General features: G+C 37.3%; 1 protein-coding gene across 4 annotated transcripts in view; it reads right to left on the reverse strand.

Annotated features, from left to right (window-relative positions):
- Positions 1 to 15,933, reverse strand: part of ATG4C (autophagy related 4C cysteine peptidase) — an 85,970-nt gene extending 70,037 nt beyond the window's left edge. The window contains exon 1 of one of the 4 annotated variants that reach the window (XM_026497933.4): positions 15,586 to 15,933. The gene's annotated coding sequence lies outside the window, so the exon portion shown is untranslated. Of the gene's footprint in view, positions 1 to 15,539 lie in introns of all 4 variants that reach the window. The other 3 variants (XM_026497934.4, XM_026497935.4, XM_057310611.1) reach the window with 3 other exon arrangements.
- Positions 15,934 to 22,370: the final 6,437 nt, after the last annotated feature.

Consider the following 22,370-nt stretch of genomic DNA (forward strand, 5'->3'; position numbering starts at 1 on the left):
GCAAATAAGCACATGAAAACATGCTCCACATGTTATCAGGAAATCAAATTAAAACAAGGAGATACCACTACATACCTGTCAAAATGGGCAAAATCCAAAAAGCTGATAAAACCAAATGCTGGCAAGGATGTCAAGCAATAAATACTCTCATTCATTGCTAATAGGAATGCAAGATGTTACAGCTACTTTGGAAGACAGTTTGGCAGCTTCTTACAAATCTAAACATACTCTTAGCATATGATTCGGCAATTGTGGTCCTTGGTATTTACCCAAATGAAATAAAAACAATCCACACTAAAACCTGCACATAGATGTTTATAGCAGTTTTATTCATAATTACCAAAAGTTGGAAGCAACTAAGATGTCCTTCAGTAGGCGAATGGATAAATAAACTTTAATACATCCAGACGGTAGACTGTTACTCAGGCACTTAAAACAAATGAGCTATCAAGCCATAAAAAGATATTAAGGAAAACTAAATGTATATTACAAAGTGAAAGAAGCCAATCTTAAAAGACCACTGTATATCAACTGTATGATTCCAACAGTATGATATTCTGGAAAAGGCCAAACTACAGAAACAGTAAAAAGATCATTGTTTGTGAGGGATGGGGGCAATAGGGGCAAAGAATGAGTAGGAAGAACACAGAGGACTTTTAGGCCATAAAACTATTCTCTATCGTACTACAGTTGCTCATACAGGTCATTATACATTTATTCACACCAAAAGTGAAGCCTAATGTAAACCATGGACCTGGAGTGATAATGATGTGTCATTGTAGGTTTAACAGTAACAAATGTACCACTCTGGTGCAAGACGTTGATAGTGGGAAAAGTTCTTCATATTGTGGGACAGGAGGTATACAGGAACTCTTCTCAGTCTTGCTATGTACCTAAAACTGCTCTAACAAAGTAAAGTTTAAGGGCTCCTGGGTGGCTCAGATGGTTAAGCATCTGCCTTCGGCTCAGGTCATGATCTCAGGGTCCTGGGATGTAGCCCAACCTTGGGCTCCCAGCCCAGTGGGGAGTCTACTTCTCCTTCTCCCTCTGCCCCTCCCCCTGCTCATGCTCTCTATCTATCTCAAATGAATAAATAAAATCTTTTTATAAATAAATAAAATAAAAAATTAAAAGTTTACTAACTCTATACAGGGTGAGGAAAAGGAAGAGAGAATAGCATGAATAAAATTTACACATCTATATGGGTATATAATATATATATGTATATAGAGTTGCACACACACACACACACACACACAAATATGTAAAAACAATGTCTAGAAGTCCATGCTGAAAGTGGAACTAAAAGATGAAATATCTTTTTTGTATTTTTCTTTAATTGTTTACATTGAATGTTTACATTGAATACTTACATTAAATAATATTCAAAAATAAATTGCTCAGATTAAAAACTGAATACAGGAAATTACAAATGTGCCTGAAACTGCTTGACTAGGAAACTTACGGAGAAGACACTCTATTACAAAATCCTAAGCAGCTTCTAAGAAAGATAAAATGCTGAGACAGTGCTTTTTCCTTTTTAAGATAAACAATTTTATTCTTCCGGTTCTTAAAGACATCAGATTCAGCTATTTAGTCATATAGAAAACGTAACTTCCTCAATGCAATTCCCTAGGGCAGCTCTAGCTGAATAAAATGACTTGGAGGATATCCCTAGTTAATTCATCATTTTTTTTCTCCTTAAAATAGTAGTAAGATTTGGAAAGAGGAAAAGGAATAAATTAATAATTGAGTCCATTCAGTCTATTCAAATGTCTTTTTTATACTTGTGTGAGATAAGCCAAGGAAAAGGCAAGACAAACAGTACTTTTAGTTTAACCACAAATGAGCAAAAAACACAAATGAAATAACAATGAACTTTAAGAGCAGTAGTCCCACATTAAAAATCTAAACTATCCTCACCCACAAATTCCCTTTCCAAAAGCTTACCTGATTTTTAAAAAATTAAAAATGAATTAAAATTCATTCTATCAGGTATAAAGTGAAGAGATGATTTACCCATTATCTAGTATATTTCATTTTCTTTTGTTATCTAAAATACCTGGTTTCACTGCTCCAGTGATAGAACTGATATGCCAAAATTCTTGTTTAGTTTAGGTAATATCAGAGCCTTAGTCTAGAAAACCATCAAAATAATTCTTCGCAATTTCCAAACCCTTTTTTTTTAAGATTGTATTTTTTCATTTGAGACAGAGGGAGAGAGAAGAGAGAGAGAGGCAGGCAGAAGGAGAAGCAGATTCCCCACTGAGCAGGGAGCCCCACGTGGGACTCCATCCCAGGATCCTGGGATCATGACCTGAGCAGAAGGCAGACACTTAACCCACTGAGCCACCCAGGCACCCCTCCAAACACTTTTAGAAGGGATTTCTGATTAAAAGGGGGGGGTGTTATGGTTTTGTTTTGTTTTGTTTTTAAAGAAGGGATTTATGGTTATTTCCTAAACTTTAAAGAAATTAGTAACTTTTTTCAAGTAGACTTTATTAATCCATATTACAATAAATCTTATCATCCACCATTCCCATATTTCTGTTCACTAATAAATCCATTTTAATTTAAAAAATAGCAGTAAAGAGGAGAAATCTCTATTTTATCTTAGTAAACATAAAGCTACCAGATGAGGTTTATTCCTAAACTTTACTGTCAATGATGTGAAAAGCAGAGTGAACATTAAGCAGAGTTCTTTTGGAAAGCAGAGCTACAACATTTGATATGAAAATCATCGATTGAGACCCAGATGTCAATTTTAGAGAGTCACTTTTCTAACCATAACCATGCATTAAGACAGTCGATAAATTAGAAACTGATAAATGTAAAGGGTCCTCGAATCAATGTCCTTGAAGGGCAGATGAAGGCAATCAGCCTCTCCCATATGGCAACAGATAGAAGAATATTTTATCCACTGAGAATTTAAAGCCAAGAAAAAGCTCCTGACAGACAGAACTTCGGGGACTGACTCTACAGAATAGATCTCAGTCACATAGTACAACCGAAAAAAACACTGCAGACTTACAGGATTTGCGAATGCTTGGGCACCTTCCCCAAATGGTATTCTACAGCAAGATGAGCTATAGATATTGATTTAGAATTTTTTATGTGCTTTTAGCTATACCATCAAATAAAATGAACTGTGAGGTCCATTCTAAGTTTTCATCTACTGTAACCTTTTCTACCTGCTTGCATTTTTAGTAACAAATATTAATCCCTTGTCTGACCTTGAATGTCTCTCAATATGTTGGTCTGTCATCTCTGCTCTTATTTCTCTCCATCTCAGTTCTTTGTCTGCAGAAACATCAATTACTATATCCATTTCTATTCCCTCTTTTCCTATATTTGCCAATCTTCTATCTTCATGCATTGAACATGTAGTCTAAAACTGTTGTTTGTAAACCCAGCATGTTTATTTCTTTCAAAGTCTCAAATATGGGGGCACCTGAGTGGCTCAATCGGTTAAGCGTCTGCCTTCAGCTCAGGTCATGATCCCACGATGTTAGGATACAGCCCCACATCGGGCTCCTTTCTCAGTGGAGAGCCTGCTCCTCCCTCTCCCCCTGTCTACCACTTGTGCACTCTCTCTCTGTTAAATAAATAAATAAAATCTTTTTTTTTTTAAGTCACAAATATGAAGAAAGGGAGAACATTTATTTGGATTGTCCTCTTTCAGAGCTAAGGGTTAGGCAAAGTATATATGGCAGTTAAGAGATAAAGATAGATTGAGCAAAGGAACAGCAATATAATAAGGGCAGGACTCACATATTCAGAAACTGGCTTCTAAAAGAGTGATAAAAGAGCTGATAGCAAAAAGATTAATAAGAGACTAATAAGATAGTTTTGCCTCAAGGATACATCTTATAAACATTCTTACAACTCCTCAGCAATACACCCTCCAGTTAAAAATACTAAATCAATGAACAGCTACATTACAGTGATAACTCAAATAAAATGTACTACTTACGCATTATTCTCTTAAATCTAAAAATTAAAAAAGAGAAACTAAGTACTGAGCATTCATTTACCCTCACACGTGACTTGTATCAAGGTCCTACAACCAAAAACCTCCATTTGAGGGGCACCTGGGTGGCTCAGTCAGTTAAGTGTCTGCCTTCAGCTCAGGTCAGGATCCCAGAGTCCTGGAATCCAGCCCCTCATAGGGCTCCCTGCTCAGCAGGGAGCCTGCTTCTCCCTCTCCCACTCCCCCTGCTTGTGCTCTCTCTCTCTGTCAAAATAAATAAATAAAAGCTTTTAAAGAAACAAAAAAACCTCCATTTGTGCAGCACAGAGTATTATACATTCACAGACTATAAAGTAGTCATCATAATAATCCGAATGGGATATAAGGAGTTTAAATCACTTACTTAAAATTATAGTAAGAAGTATTAATGATATCTGGGCTGTTTTAAGCATTCCTTGATCTTTTTTTTTCTTAAAGATTTTATTTATTTATCTGACAGAGAGACAGCCAGTGAGAGAGGGAACACAAGCAGGGGGAGTGGGAGAGGAAGAAGCAGGCTCCCAGCGGAGGAGCCTGATGCGGGGCTCGATCCCAGAATGCCGGGATCACGCCCTGAGCCGAAGGCAGAGGCTTAACGACTGAGCCACCCAGGTGCCCCTGATCTCCTTGATCTTATCTCTAAGAAGCATATAATACTTACTCTAGTTTGATAAATAAATTTTAATTATGTCAGGTAACCTCTGATGGGTCCAAGGTAACTATGAATGGTTGGAGCCTCCATACTTTATTTTTTTTTCAATGTTTTAATGATTTTTTATTATATTATGTTAGTCACCATACAGTACATCCCCGGTTTCCGATGTAAGGCTCGATGATTCATTAGTTGTGTATAACACCCAGTGCACCATGCAATACGTGCCCTCCTTACTACCCATCACCGGTCTATCCCATTCCCCCACCCCCCTCCCCTCTGAAGTCCTCAGTTTGTTTCTCATAGTCCATAGTCTCTCATGTTTCATTCCCCCTTCTGATTACCCCCCCTTTCTTTATCCCTTTCTTCCCCTACCGATCATCCTAGTTCTTATGTTCCATAGATGAGAGAAATCATATGATAGTTGTCTTTCTCTGCTTGACTTATTTCACTTAGCATTATCTCCTCCAGTGCTGTCCATGTTGTAGCAAATGTTGAGAACTCGTTCTTTCTGATAGCTGAGTAATATTCCATTGTATATATGGACCACAACTTCTTAATCCAGTCATCTGTTGAAGGGCATCTCGGCTCCTTCCACGATTTAGCTATTGTGGACATTGCTGCTATGAACATTGGGGTGCATATGGCCCTTCTCTTCACTACGTCTGTATCTTTGGGGTAAATACCCAGTAGTGCAATGGGAGCCTCCATACTTTAAAATGCAACTTTGCAGTGGTAAAATATTCAGTCTGCATAAGAAGCAACATAAAGGGTCAAATTATTTAATCATTCACAAAATTAACCTAACCTTTATAAGAACTGAAGGATGTCAGAATATCAGGATTGAAAGGGAACTTACAAAGTATCCAGTTAGCCAGTAGGTAGTAATATTAATAACAGGTCTTAACCATTTTCCCATATAATACACTCCAATCTATCCCTAATCTCCCCTAACCTGTGAACAGTGAAAGAAAGCAGTGAAAGAAAATGTGTAAATTTAAAAGATTAAAAAAAATATGACTCCCATCCCCAGGAATCTAATCTGCTGTCTGGTTCAAACTCACTGGCTAATCATTAATTGGGTTCAACTACCCATATAATAGCAAGATCTCCTTTACAACATCCTAGCCAAGTGCATTCACCAAGCCTCTGAGTGAACATAACTGTTCTAGAGTATCCATATAACTACATTATTCCAGCTAATTTTAAACAACTTCCCTTGCTTGAAAGACATATGGAACCAAAAGCCTATGTCTTTATAATTTCCACCAACTGGTCCTGGTTGAGCCTTCTGAAACTAATCTGTCTTCCATTTGATAACCCATCAGATATTTAAAGACCTCCAGGGGCGCCTGGGTGGCTCAGTTGCTTAAGCATCTGCCTTCAGCTGGGGTCATGATCCCAGGGTCCTGGGATCAAGTCCGCTTTGGGCTCCCTGCTCAGTGGGGAGTCGGCTTCTCCCTCTCCCTCTGCCCCTCCCCCAATTGTGCTCGTGGGTACACCTGTGCTCTCTCTCAAATGAATGAAGAAAATCTTTAAAAAAAAATAAAGACCTCCAATACCTTCCCCCACTCCCACTGCACCATCTCTTCTCCACATTAAATAGTCTCAATTCCTTCAATTAGTCAGAAGACTGCTATATGAGTGGTAACGAGGGTATCAATCAGGGTACTGATAAAGGGATAAGAAATGAGACATAAACAGCAAACTGAGATGGTAGAACTAGCAACATCAATTCAGTTTGAGACACAGTGGTTTTAAGGTTTGTTTAGCAAGTAAATGTGGATAAGATCTTTTCCAAGTCCCATTCCATTAGTTACTTCTGCTACAAAAAGGTGCATCCATATTATTGAGACTAGTAATTATACCTCATTTAAACACAAAATATCACATTTATTCATTCATCAAGTACTTGAGTGGTTACTTTTGTAAGATACTATGGGAGATACAATGAGCCATGAAACCCAGTTCCTGTCCCCATTAAATTTACATTCTAAAATCAAGATGTTTATAAAACTAACCAGAACTTAAGATGTAATATGGTTATGTCTCACAGTAGAAATACAGAATGTTACAATTATTGAGAAATATTTTCCCCTTTCCAATGAGAATATTCACACAAGAAAAATATCACACACAGTCACAACTGGGATTCTTCAAATACAAAGACCAAGGACACACAAATAATATAAATCTTACTATTCTGGGTATAAATAAGGATAACACTAGCCATATTTCTTAGGAATGAGTTAAAGTACCCTCAACAATAATGTCTATTGTTAAAGATTAATGCTTGAATTGTATCATCAGTCAAAAGAAGAGCATTGTTTAAAATGTTCACAAACACAATTGTTTTGGCTTACAAATGGAATTGTTTGATGTCATTTTCCCATTTCTAATTTTAAACAATAGTATATCAATTTCAAAATAGAGCTACAGGTTTAAAGCTTTACAAAGAAAAAAATGCATAATTTCTACCTGATAGAACTGTTCTAGAGTTCCCTATAACTATATATTATGATAAAGTTTTAAATTATTATGGCTACTTATCTTTTTACCAGTTAACTTATTTTACAGAAAGAGTCTATTAAAAGTGTAGTTTAGTAGGAACTTTATATTTTAAACTGATAACATAATCACACAGAAAATATAATACAAATAAGTTTGAACACATAACTTGACTATAGATCTTTAGCAGGATATAGTCTAAGGACATAAAATGGCAAAGAAATCTTTAATTGGTAAATCTGTTGTTGGAAAGAGTATCGGTATACTAATACCAAAACCATCTTAAGTGTTTTACAGGAGAGATTAGATGAGTAAATATACTGATATGATTTTGAATCAGAATTCTCCCTGTAGGAAAAGGGAGATACAAATATGAACTGCCAGAAGGTGAAGATGAACTCTGTGGTTCTGAATTTTAATTGAAGGTATCCTATAAGTGTGTGTGTGTGCATGTGTGTATCCATTTAAAGGACCTAAAAGCAATGATACTCCAATAGCGATGAGTATATTCAACGCCCAAATCTTGGTTTCTGAGTACCATCTCCCACTAATTGAACCAGGCCTCCATGGTAGAACAGCTAATCCAGGTCTCAAGCAGGGAATATACAACGTGAACCTAGAACATCTTAATGTACAAAACAATAAGAATGTGCCCAAATACCAATGTGAACATTTGCAAAGGCAACAGGAACTGGCTTGTATCTAACTAATCAAATTTGACATAATTTAATCATCAAAAAGAATAATGGTGGGGCACGTGGCTGGCTCCGTGAGTGGAGCATGAGACTCTTGATCTCGGGGTCATAAGTTCAAGCCCCACACTGGGCATGGAGCCTACTTCAAAAAAAAGAAAAACCAAAAGGGGTGCCTGGGTGGCTCCCATTGGTTAAGCATTTGCCTTCAGCTCAGGTCATGATCCCAGGGTCCTGGGATCGACCCCGCATTAAGCTCCCTGCTCCACAGGGAGTCTGCTTCTCCTTCTCCCTTTGCCTGCTGCTCCCCCTGCTTGTGTTCTCTCACTATTAAATAAATAAATAAATAAATAAATAAATAAATAAATAAATCTATCTTTTTAAAAAAGAAGAATGGTAACAGATTTATAACCAATAATTTTTTTTTAAAGAATCCTTGGGTACGTAATAATACTAAAATAAAAGGAGAGAGGAGGAATATCTCTTCTTTAAAGATAGCCAGCAGGGGCGCCTGGGTGGCACAGTCGTTGAGCGTCTGCCTTCGGCTCAGGGCGTGATCCCGGCGTTCCGGGATCGAGCCCCACATTGGGCTTCTCCGTTAGGAGCCTGCTTCTTCCTCTCCCACTCCCCCTGCTTGTGTTCCCTCTCTCGCTGGCTGTCTCTGTCAAATAAATAATATCTTTAAAAAAAATAATAAAAATAAAGATAGCCAGCAAACATGTAGGATTGAGAGAACTGGAAAACCACTATCTGGCAACCACCAATGCAATAATTGATTCAGGTAAGGATGATCCATGCCTACTAAAACCAAGGATAGAAAAAAAAATTGTTGGAAAACAGAATATCCAACAATCTCAAAGTATTACCCCCACAGATTAACTATTAAGTTCAAAAGGGAAAAGATAACATTAGGATGTAGAAATCTGGCTAACCTAAGTGATTGATCTTAACATTACCAGTAATGGGACAAACTGCCATTATATTCTTCCTGAAGCGGTGAAATGGAAAGTTTACAATATCTCCTACGTAATAGTCTTGGGAAAAAAATATTTAACCTGAAATTGTGGGGAAACAATCAGATAAATTCATTTTGTAAGTCATTCTACAAAACAAAATGGCCTGGACTCTTCAAAACTGTCAGTCTTAAAAGACCAAAAAACAAAAACAAAAAAAAAGGAAGGAGGAAAAAGAAAAGGTGGGAATTGCTCTAGATAAAAGAAAACAGACATGACAACTAAGAAAATAAATAAGATCTGACTGGAATTCTTTTTTTTTTTTTTTTTTAAGATTTATTTATTTGAGAGAGAGTGCAAGGGTGGGCGGGGGTGGGGAGGTGTAGAGGAGCAGAGGGAGAGGGACAAGCAACCCTTCACACAGAGCCCAATGCCGGGCTCAATCCCAGGACCCTGAGATCATGACCTGAGCAGAAATCAACAGTCAGATGCTTAAATGACTGAACCACCCAGGCACCCCAACTAGAAGTACTTTTTAAGTATTTTTTTAAAGATTTTATTTATTTATTTGACAGAGAGAGAAAGAGGAAGAGAGCACAAGCAGGGGGAGCAGCAGGCAGAGGCCAAGGTAGCAGCAGACTCCCCACTGAGCAGGATCCTGAGATCATGACCTGAGTAGAAGGCAGCTGTTTAACTGACTGAACCACCCAGGCGCCCCTTTAAGTATTTTTTTAAAGCTATAAGGGACATTACTGATAAACATCTAAGTAAATTCAAACTGTTTAATATGGCCTATACATTAGCTAGTATTATCAATCAAGGTTAAATTACTTGGGTGTGCACATAGCATTATAGCTATGTAGGAGAATGTCCTAGTTCATAGGATATATATGACTAAGAACTTAGGAGTGAAGTGTCAGGATGAGTCCTTAGTTTCCAATGGTTCAGCAAGAAAAATAAAGCATGCCATGTGTGTATATTTAGAGAAAGAGAAAGCAAATGAGGTATAATGTTAACTACTGAATCTAAATAAAAGATATACAGGTATTTGCTGTACTATTCTTTCAGCTTTTTTATAAGTTTGAAACTTTCTTTTTTTTTAAGATTTTATTTATTTTTATTTTTGAGAGCGAGTGAGAAAGAGAGCGAGCTTGTGAGCACGAGTAGGGGGGGAGAGGCAGAGGGAGGATCGGGCTCCCCACTGAGCAGGTAGCCCTGAGGGGGACTGATCCCAGGACACTGAGATCAGGACCTAAGCCGAAAGCAGACATTTAACCGACTGAGCCACCCAGAAGCCCTAGGTTTGAAACTTTCATATGGTTTCTCTCATCTATGGAACATAAGAACTAGGAAGATCGGTAGGAGAAGAAAGGGATAAAGAAAGGGGGGGTAATCAGAAGGGGGAATGAAGCATGAGAGACTACGGACTCTAAGAAACAAACTGCGGGCTTCAGAGGGGAGGGGAGTGGGGGAATGGGATAGGCTGGTGATGGGTAGTAAGGAGGGCACGTATTGCACGGTGCACTGGGTGTTATACGCAACTAATGAATCATTGAACTTTACATCAAAAAAATAAATAAATAAAAATTTTTTTTAAAAAAGAAACTTTCAAAAGAAAAAAGTTGAGAGAAAAAAGTAGGGTGGAAATTAAATTGACTTTCAAGCAGCTGATCAGACTTTATTAAGTCTAACTACTTCTTTATCCTATCCATAAGCACTAAAAGCAAAGACAAAGTTCAGAAAAGTTTGGCTAAAAATAAAAGTAATAACCCTAACAAATAATAACTAATTACAAACCAAGACACCATTAGTTTCCTATCATAGCTGTAGACTAAACATAATCTCTGATGAAAATGCTTAAAAGAGAAAAAAAAAAGAAAATGCTTAAAAGAGGACGTGTTAACTCATCTAGGACAATTATGAATCAGCAAAACTATCTTACATAATATTTACTCCAAATCCAAAAATGACTAAACAAATTTTTTCTGCAACTGAGATCTTTTAGTTATAAGGATCTCTAGAATTAAAATGTTGTCACAGACATACAAATAATTTCAGAACACATATCTATAACAATAATAAACACAAACTCTGGACCAGTAATTTTGTTAACCTATGCACATATATCATCTCGTTTAATCCTTACAGCAACTCTTTAATGCAGATACTATTGTTATCCTCATTTTATAGATTAAGGGGGGAAAAGGCTTGGAAAGACTAAACTTCTACAAGGTCATACTGCTAGTAAATAGCAAAACACACCTTGAATCTCGGCAGTCTGACTCCAGAAGCCATGCTCTCTGTTCTACACATTCTACTGCTTTACTATGAAACATAAAATTTTAAAAATAAACTGTATTGATTCAATATCTATCAAAAATTACACAAAGGAGACATTTCAAGGGAAAAATCAAGAGCATGTCTTTCTTCCCTAATACACATTTAAATTTACATATACACTAACTGAATGAAGTTAGAATTTAACCAGATACCCAATTTATTGCCAAATCCCACATGAAAATAATCATATACCTATTCATATATATGGTTGAATACGTTACATATAAAGTCAAAACAAATACCAGCATATTTCCAAATGCTTTCATCTAGAACTTTATCCCTGCTCACTCAAGAAAAAAAAAAACACACTGAAAAAATTTATTTCAGGTACACCATTCCTCAAGTATACTTAGTTCAAACAATGACATAAAAGAAAAAAAATAAGAAATTAACCTTGAAAATTGATGCCACCATAAAAAAATATTAACAAACAAATCATGTCCCCCCAAACCTGATCATCTTACAGTGTTCTCTCAGTGAACTGTACTACTATCCATCCAGTTACATAAGCCAAAAAGCTAGTGGTGGCACCACCTTCGTCTCCCTCATTCCTCACATCTAGTCTGTCACCTAGTTCCACCTCCTAAATATCTCTAAATCCACCCACTTCCATCTTCACCACCATCTTGCCCAAGATATTATCATCTCTCATCTGGGCTCTCCTTACCCACACTGCTATCCCTCTTATAAACAGTTTTTCCTCTGTATAACATCAAGTCCTTTCTTATAGCACTTAAAATAACTGGAACTTTAAATTTCTTTGAACATTTGATTTATGTCTGCCTCCCCAGTTATACAATATGAAGGTAAAAACTGTATTTACTCACCATTTAATCATTGTGACCTAGGAGAGTGCCCAGTTAATAAATAAATGCTAAACGATTGAATGCATGTCAAAGATTGCAAGTTTATTTATAAACAGAAAAAAACTGGTTATAAGATCCACCAACCATCATAAGGAGTACTTTATTTCATCATTTCTAGATCATACATTTACATTTTAACTTTGAAAATGAATACATCTTATAGTTGATGATCTTTGTTTAATTGGCAAAAATTTTTTCTTTCATAGTGGTTCATACAACAAAGGTGCATCTAGGACTTTTTTTAAAAATCTTATGATTTGATGAAATAAGTAAATCAACAACACACCTGGTCCACTCAGTTTAAACTTGGTAATCTAGCCTCCCTTTCTCCTTTGACCACCACGCTACTCCCAACATTCAATAATTAACAGACCCTACTGGTTCTTTCACCAACAGCTATCAAGTCCATTCCTTTCTCCTAGTCCCACTATAATAACACTACATCTATCTAATTCCTCCTTGTTTCATATCTGAACTCTTGTCATAGCTTCATTCATTTAAACAGTTGTTTCAGGGGCACCTGGGTGGCTCAGTCATTAAGCGTCTGCCTTCAGCTCAGGGCGTGATCCCGGAGTCCTGGGATCGAGCCCCACATCTGCCTCCTCCACTGGGAGCCTGCTTCTTCCTCTCCCACTCCCCCTGCCTGTGTTCCCTCTCTTGCTGGCCATCTCTCTCTCTGTCAATAAATAAATAAAATCTTTAAAAAAAAAAACAAACATTTGTTTCAAATTCAACCAACACTGCGCACTTGTGTGTGCAAGGAACTGAAGATACAAAGCAGTCTAGTTATCCACCCTTCCCTCTCTTCTCTCCCCTACAATTCAGAATTTTCTTCTTTTTATGCCTCAAGTTAGAATCACTTTCCTCCCAGTTTCTACCTACCAAATATATAATCACTACTTTAGTTCTAGATTAAATCTCATCTTCTTCATTAAATCTTTCCTAGTTAATCTCTCTTTTCAACTTTAACATTCTAAAACACATAAAATCTAATACAGCATATTGGTTGTACTTGCTGCTTCTTGAAGACAAGGTTTACATCCCATACTGCTATAGTGTAAGGTCCCCAAGAGCAGGGGCTTTGGTCTCTTTTGTTCACTGTTGTATCTCCAGCAACAAATAACATATATCATGTACCAAATAACAGCTGCTTCAAAAAATACTTATTGAATTAATGTTCCTTATATATTCCAGGGTAGAGAACACATCTTTGCAGCTGTGGTATAGTGGGAAGAGTCAAAATGCACTGGACTAACTAAATGACTTGAACTGTTTGAGCTTCAGTTTCTTGATCTGCTAAATGTAAATAATGTTCACCAGCTCACTGAGTTGTTATATTGATTAAATGCAATAATGCTTTAATAGCATCTAGTACAGATCTGAGGACAAGAGGATGCTCTCAATAAATGTTTTGATGATTTTTCTGACAACAGTTAAACAGCAAGACATATTCAATAAATGCTTACAAAATGAATAAAATCTCAGGAAAAATATAAAAAGTTTGAGTAATATCTAGCCTCTTATCATTTATCCAGCCAAGAATTCTATGAGTGAATTAAATCTGAAATATATATTTTAAGATTTTATTTATTTATTTATTTGACAGAGAGAGAGACAGCCAGTGAGAGAGGGAACACAAGCAGGGGGTGTGGGAGAGGAAGAAGCAGGCTCACAGCAGAGCAGGGAGCCCGAAACGGGCCTCAATCCCAGGACCCGGGGATCATGCCCTGAGCCGAAGGCAGACACCCAACGACTGAGCCACCCAGGTGCCCCTGAAATATATATTTAGCTCCAAATCATAAGCATGGCTGAAACCATTTCTGATTAATTAGGAATAATTCCAATTTGACAGGGTACAGGTATTAATATTTATATTTTACATAGATTATATATTATAGATTATATTTGAATGACTAAAGAAGAACGGAAGTTTTACTATTAGGATTTCCATAGTGCAATAATTAGAATACAAGAAAAACTGCAAACTTATTTGATTTACACAGTCCCCATAAAGCCAGGAAGTAAAAAATTTCTGTCTACAGAATATTAGGGAATAGTATACAATCCTGTTTTACCAGATTTATCAAAATATATAAAAATACACCATTGGGGCACCTGGGTGGCTCAGTCGGTTAAGTGACTGCTTTCAGCTCAGGTCATGATCCCAGGGTCCTGGGATCCAGCCCCATATTGTGCTCCTTGCTCGGTGGGGAGCCTGCTTTTCCCCTCTCCCCCCTGTTTGTGCTCTATCTCTCTCTCCCTCTCAAATAAATAAATAAAATCTTCAAAAAATACACCATAAACAATTATAACAAATAAATTTTTCAACATATTTGCATTCCATTTTACAGAAAAAGGGCATTAGTTAAATGGTCTTTAAACTTTTTTTTTACTACATTATACAATTCCTTATATTGGCTACTTTTTACTTTAAGCCGTTCCCAAAATTTTACGAAGAATGAACTGATAATTCAACATAGCACCAGATTATTGTACCAGTTAGAAACTCTTCCTTGTTCAGGAAAGAAGCTTTATTAATTTGTAAACTGGAACATGCATAGAATTTACCTTTCAAAGCTTTTCCAATCCCTCTGGGTACTTTCAATGACTCATAATCTAATTACAAATCACAAGCAAGCAAGAAGGAAAGAGCATTCCGTTGTGTCTATCTGCTATTAACTGACACAAAATCATTGCAAATTCCACAGGCGACACATGTTCCGACTAAGAATGGGGGGGTGGGGTCCCACCTAAGTAATTCAGACACAAAGACCTGTAGGACAAGGTATTCTCCTCTAACTATAGGGTAGCAGCAAACCCCCTGTGGGAAAATAATCAACACAAAACCAAAATGTAAGCCAAAGAAATCTTAAGAAATATAAACTCTATAAGCAGAGGCATGCCGAGTTGACCACTGACGTCTCTCAGATTCACCAATCATCCTAAGAATGTATTCGAACTTCCAACATATAAAGAGCCCTTAGATGTGGATGGAGGTGGAAACGTTGAGGATGAGTGAGAACCAAATTAAGTGAGTGAACGTTGATGTCTGGATGTAAAGGCATTAAGATATTCAGGCGAGAGTGTTAAGGTCTGCAGCAGTAACAAAGGCCAAAAAGGAAGAAAGGTATTAGGAATGAGAAAATTGAGATTTTGAGAATCTAATTTTTGGTTTTGATTTTCATTTCTTTTCTTTTTTAACGAGAAAAAGTTAAACGGATGCGATAACTTAGGGGACAAGAAGTCCTATCTGGAATACCAAGAAAAGCCACAAGGAGAGGGGAACAGCTGCCCAGAGGAAGGCTGACTGTTAGGTTTGGAGCCCAGAAAGGGCGAGGGGTCAGAAGACAAATTACACTAGAAAGTAAATGAAGGAGGCGCCAAAATCCTCAGAGCCTAAACGGTTGGCCACAGGATCTCCACAGACGGCAGGGTCCCCCAAAAACCCGGTCATCTGGAGACCAGAAGCACTAAGTCCCAACCTTCTCCTGACTCCGCTAGGCTCAAATCGCCCCTCACCGAAACAGAACTGAAGAAATGTAAAATATGTGCAGGAGCCACCAACCCGGGAAATGATCCAGCTCTAGCAGCAGCCGCCCCAAAAGCAGCCAAGCCAGTACACACGCAGACGCTCCGACCTCAGCGCTGCGGCCACAGGCTCCCCGGCCACCGTAGTAAAAGGAAAGGCCTCCTCTTCGAACCCAGTAGGTCAGCCACTTCCGGGGCACTAAATCCTTTTGATTGGTCTTAGCAATATCAGCAGCCCACAGACCCGTGCTCCGCTTCATCTTTTTTCCCCACTGTTCGCCACCCCAGCCCCTAGGTCACCAATACGGCAAGCGCAGAGCCAAGGGAAAGTATCTATCTGTAACTGGTGTGTCTGATAGACAATCCACTTTACTCCTGTCTTGAGGTCCCGGGGACAATTGGACTTCAACTCCCAGCGTTCCACGCAACACCACGCCCTCTCGTTTGGCTCCGGAACTACAAGACCCAGTATGCACTGCGTCCCCCTCATTTTTAGCTCTCCTCCTGACATCCGCAGACCCGAGATGTGATTTCAGAGGAGTCGCTAAATTACTTGGAATAATGTAGACCCCTTTGATAAAAATGCCGCTATTCCTTGCTGTCCTGTTGTGAAGGTTCTCTAAGCCAAGCTATAGTTGAGACTGTAGGTAAATACTTCGAAAATATTAAGGAATGTGTGCATTTTCCACATTCCGATTATTTTCAGGGATTGAAACCCAGGATAGTATAAAGGTTTGGTTTTTTTTTTTTTTTTTATGAAATGGAGATTTTTATCCACACTCATAAGGAGTAGGATACTAAGTTATTGCAAAGTGTAATCCTAGGTCGTTTTGCAGTACTGAAAGGTTGTGTTGGAACAAGGACTACCAGACATGCTTCTGAATTGCGTAAGAAATAATAGTAAGAGCAGGAAGTGAAAAATTAACAATCTGTACTGCCGGACTATGCACCCACATGGCAAAGGAAATCTTTCAGAATGCCGAGTTGAAAGTTCAAAATTAAATTTTAAAATGTTTTTCACTTTTTTAACATGTTAAGGTTTGGATTATTTTCATTATTATTATAAAAACAGGTAATTGGAACTATTTATTTTCTATTATGTGGTAAGGCAACCAAGTAACCAATCGCACAAAGGATATAGCAAGATCATAAATGTAACATTTATTAGAGTGAACAAAACAAAATAACTGTTTCCTTGCCTCATTAAATAGTCTGTGGTTCCATATTTTAAAGTACAGAAGTTTGTTTTGATTTCTTAGGACAGATAGCATGCATCTGGATGCCTTTTTGTTATTTTCATAAAGATTTAGATTATCAAGAATGAATATATTTTATTTTTGGTATTGTGTACTAGTAGCACATGAGAAACAATTCTTGAATTTTTAAACTATATGGTAATAATATAAAATAAAATTGATATATACCATAAACATTGGTTTTCTATGAATTTACAGCTGAACAGATTTTAATTGGTTAGAAAAATGAAGTACAGTATTTTCCATTTTTACAACCTCACATAGAAGTCACAGAGGGAAACTGTATTCTGTAACACCGACAAGGCATCCACTACCATACAAACTGCTTTCCAACTACAGTGTGCTAAATTATGCAGCACTAGCAAGTAAATATTTAAAATCTATGATCACAGAAAACAATCTGCCGCTTTCCATACTCATGCACCTACAATATGAATGCAGTAAGAGAAACCTTCCACTGGAATGATTAGAGGTAATGATAAACTATAATTAGGTTATCTGTTATTCATAACTGTTTGCAGTAAATAAATACATAATTGCATCCACTTATTAAAGATGTTATTAAGGAAGCTTTTAAAATATGCTAAATAATTGATATGCATATTCTAAAGTAGTTTCAGTGATCAATTGTGTAAATGAACGAGGAAGAGAGTTTAAAGAGTACATAATTCATGTAGCCGACTTTAGGTTTTGAAAGGAGATTCTTGGCAGCTGCAATACTCAGCAATATTCTCTCCTCTTTTTAAATGTGCCTTTGACTTTCCAATTCAGCCAATTGCCAAGCAAAGGAGAGTTCAAACTGAACAAGATACTCATTTTAGTTCAACAAATACACAATTTGTGCTTCTAGGGACAACGCACTTTGTTTAGCCACAACAGTCTATTTCTGAAGCACAGATAGTTTTGATAGCTGGGAAAGATTTAAATGGAAAATGAAAAGATAAGAGTGCTTTATCAGAATGGAAAACGGAAAGTAAAATACGTGTAACCTCATCTAATAATCACTTCTGCATTTGGTTAATTGGAACTCTATACTAGCTATTATACCTTCTAAGAGGCTGGAGTCACACCTTAAATGTTTGTGTCCCTCTCGGCTCTAACACATTACTTTATTCAGAGTAACTTGCTCTCCATAAGTGTTTGTGGGGGTTCAGAGTGATGTCTGAGGCTCTGAAACTCCCTTCTTATTCATACTATGGAGTTTTAATATATGCTATTTTTAACATCCAACTTCATTTTCTTAATAAGTAACTCAGATTATATAATAAAATAGGTATTAAAACCAGAATATTTCATTAATCAGAATGTTACATTCAGAAATCATGAAAGAACATTTATTGCTTTGTGTGTGTATATATATAACAACCTTTATCTTAAGTGTCAAGACCTTTCTAAAATGTCATCATATCCCAGGCACATACTTTGAAACTATACCAGCCACTCCAGTAGCATTGATTGTGATACAACTCCAGATTTTTGTTAGTAAACTTTTAATCCTTAACTTCTACCAAGTGTACTTCTTTATCCATCTCCCCCCTGAACCCAAGGAAAGATGAAAGGTCTGTTTAATAAGTAAATGGGTAACGTGAACCCCTGATCAAGAATATTATCTTGAGATAAATTGAGCTCAGCCCTTGATGAGACCAATAACTGTAGGCCTTCAAAAGCTAAAAAATTATTTTGAGGAAAGCTTAAAACCTTTCTTCCTTTCCAAGTGATCGTATTTCTATCACCTCTCCTACATCTTCAATCTCTTTCTATCTCTCCACTGTCCCCTGTACCTCAGCATAGCTATAAAATCCTCATAATTTTGAAAGCAAGTTCAGTGGATTCAGCTTCCCTCCTAAATGCAATATTATTCCATCCTCCTCTTCATTACATAGCCACATTCAGCAAGTGCTGCAAAGGAAACCTTAGTCTTGAAATGCTGCACACAATCTAGTCACAGCTTATATCTACCAAACACTGTGCTAAATCCTGGAAATATGAAGAGAATTCAGATAGGAAAATTATGGTCCCACAATACAGCATGATAAACATTATGATAGAGGTATGGACAAGATATTAAGAGAACAGGAGTGTCAGTTACTCTCAAATTGATGGAGCTTAGAGGAGAAAGTCCTGAGATAACTTAAATGACAAAAATAATTAACCAACTTCAGAAGAAGGGAGATCAACCAATGTAGAATAACTAATAAATTCATTATAGCTGGAACATGACTGTGAAGGAGTGGTATGACACAAGGCTGGAAAGACAGACTGGGGCTATTTCCTAAACTGGTCTTGTGTACTATGTTAATCTTGAACTTTAACCTGGTTATATAAGGAACCATTTAGGGAATAACATAATTAGATTGCATTTTTAGGCTGCAGTGTTATGAATAATGTCTCGAGCTGAAAAGAACAGTTAAGATATTGTTTTCATAATTCACATTAAAAAATGGGAAATCTGAAGTAAATAGTGATTTTTAAAAAAGAGCAGAACTGGTCAGAGATATTAGGATAATAGAATCAAGAGGAGGTTTGAGGGGGAGAAGGAATCAAGAAAGACCTCTAGGTTTCTGCTTTCCCAATTTTCCATATGTTGAGTTAGGAATGGTTGGGGCATCTGGCTGCTCAGTCAGAAGAACATGTGGCTCTTTATCTCAGAGTTGTGAGTTTGAGCCCCACATTGGGTATAGAAATCACTTGAAAATAAAATCTTAAAAAAAAAAGAAAGAAAGAAAGAAAGAAAGAAAGAAAGAAAGAAGAAAGAAAGAAAGAAAGAAAAGAAAAGAAAAGAAAAGAAAAGAAAAGAAAAGAAAAGAAAAGAAAAATGCTTAAGAGTTGCCAGATGGCTAAATCCAGGAGGCAGTGAGATATGAAGCTTAAGAGAAAGATTTGAGCTCAATATATACCTTTGGGAGTAATCAACTTTAAATGACTATTGAAAAGAACATGGGCGAGGATAAGATATTTTTTTCCTTGAAGATTTTATTTATTTATTTGTCAAAGAGAAAGAGAGAGAGCATGAGCACAAACAGGGGGAGCAGCAGGTAGAGGGAGAAGCAAGCTTCCCACTGAGCAAGGAGCCCAATGCAGGACCCGATCTCAAGACCCTGGGATCATGACCTGAGCCAAAGACAGATGCCCAACCAGGTGTCCCTGGGCATGGATAAGATTGTGAACTAGGTAGATAGGGATATAAACTCATAACCTTTCCAGGAATGACGTAAGGTAGAGAATGGCATATACAAATGTCTGGAAATCCTTCAAGGAACAGGATTTTTACATAAAAGCAGAGGATTACAGAATGAGGGGAGAGCTGAACTCATCTCTGGACCTGGTGTACATGAATAAATAAGAACAAAAAGACAAAAACAAAAACACGAATTCAAGAAAGTTGCAGAGAGACCGAATCCAGAGAAAAGAGAGCATTCATTAAGACTAAGAGGTGAGGGGTGCCTGGGTGGCTCAGTCGGTTAAGCATCTGCTTTAGGCTGGGGTCATGATCCCAGGTTCCTGGGATAGAGCCCCAGTTGTCCATGGGCTCCCTGCTTAGCAGCTCAGCGGGGAGTCTACTTCTCCATCTCCCTCTGTTCCATCCTCTCCCTCTGCTCCTCCCCCCTCTCCTTCCTCCGAGCCCCCCCACACCCCACCCCCGATCCTGCTTTCTCTCAAATAAATAAATAAAATCTTAAAAAAAAAAAAAAAAAGCCCAGGGAGTGAATTCTGTGAGGAGAATCATGTTGTAGCAAATTAGAGCATGAGAGAAGGAATGGAAAGATTTCGAAGGGAGAAAAGTAGTAAGAGGATTGGGTCAGGAGAAAGGGAAGCACAGATGAGAACACAAAAAGAAAGATGATGACCAAGGGTGACAGGAATATGAGGTATATGCACCAGCCTCAAGGTTTCAAAGCAGAAACTCTATATAAATCTGAGGTTCACTCTAACCGTGTGTAGCTTTCAGGACTCTTGGCAGCAAAAAGTGCAACTGGCTTGCTTACACTCACATCCTTGTTTTATAATGGAATCCACATCCTCCTTACAGCCCAAAGCTTCTGGGCAGGGATATTCCTTCCCCAAACCCTACAAGGCATAAATTATGATTTGCCTAAAGTTTAGACTCTAATCAAACATTGTGGCCCATTTCTTTTGGTTTAGGCGTGAACATGTGGCACAATTCCAGGCAATGAGATGTGAGGGGAAATTTGCTCGGGAGCTTCTGGGAAAGGTTTTTGCTAACAAAAACAGTTCATGCTGTACACACTGGTCATAGCAGCATTATTCACAATAGCTAAATGTGGAAGTGGCCCAAGTGTTCATCAACAGGTGAATGAATAAGCAAAATGTATATAGACACACAATGTAATATTATTCAGCCTTTAAAAAGTAAGAAATTGTGATGCATGATACAACATGAATGAACCTTAAGGACATAATACTGAGTGAAATAATCCAGTCACAAAAAGACAAATAGTGTGCGGTTCTACTTATGTGAGGTACCCAGAGTAGTCACATTCAGAGATAGAAAGTAGAATGGTGGTTGCCAGGGGCTGGGGAGGAATGAAGAATTATTATTTAATGGGTATAGAGTTTCAGTTTCGTAAGATGAAATGAGTTCTAGAGATAGATGGTGGTGATGGCTGCACCACAATGTGAACGTACTTAATGCTACTGAACAGAGCACTTAAAAATGGTTAAAATGGTAAATTTTATGTTTTGTCTATTTTACCACAATAAAAAAAATTGGAGGGAAAAAAAGCAATGCATGCCAAGACCACTTAAGGGCAAAAGAATAGTCTCTTCAACAAATAGTGGTGGGACAACTGGACTTCCACATGCAAAAGAAAAAATTTGGATCCCTAACTGTATGATATTCCCATACCATATTTAAAAATTAACTCAAAATGGATCAAAGATCTAAATATAAAGGTTAAAATAATAAAACTCTAAGAAGAAAACATACAAGTTAATTTTCATAACCTGAATTTAGCCATGGTTTCTTAGATGTGACACCAAAGCACGAAAAAGAAAAAAATAGATAAATTGGACTTCATCAAAATTTAAAAACTTTCATGCATCAAAAGACACTGTGAAGAAGGTGAAAAGATAATCCATAGAATGGAAAAAATATTTGCAAGTCATATATCTGATAAAGGTTTAATATCCAGAATACACAAAGAACTAACAGATGAAAAACAAAAAGACAACAACCCAATGAAAAGATGAGCAAAGGACTTGAGTAGATACTTCTCCAGTAGATGCATACAAATAGTCAATAAGCACATGAAAAAATGTTCAACATCACTAATTATATTTTTATGATAAGTAAAATGTGTTTTTTGTTTAAGCTTATATATATGCATATGTACATATATATACACACACTTAAGAGTAATATGTAATGTTTAAAACTACAAAATGTGGGCGCCTGGGTGGATCAGTTGTTAACCATCCAACTCTTGATTTTGGCTCGGGTCATGAGATCCAGCCCCACATTGGGCTCTGCGTTGAACGTGGAGCCTGCTTAAGATTCTCTGTCTCTCTCAAGACAATTATCATATAATCTCACTGATACGTGGAG

This window comes from Ursus arctos, unplaced genomic scaffold (assembly GCF_023065955.2).
Source record: "Ursus arctos isolate Adak ecotype North America unplaced genomic scaffold, UrsArc2.0 scaffold_12, whole genome shotgun sequence".
Taxonomy (NCBI): domain Eukaryota; kingdom Metazoa; phylum Chordata; class Mammalia; order Carnivora; family Ursidae; genus Ursus; species Ursus arctos.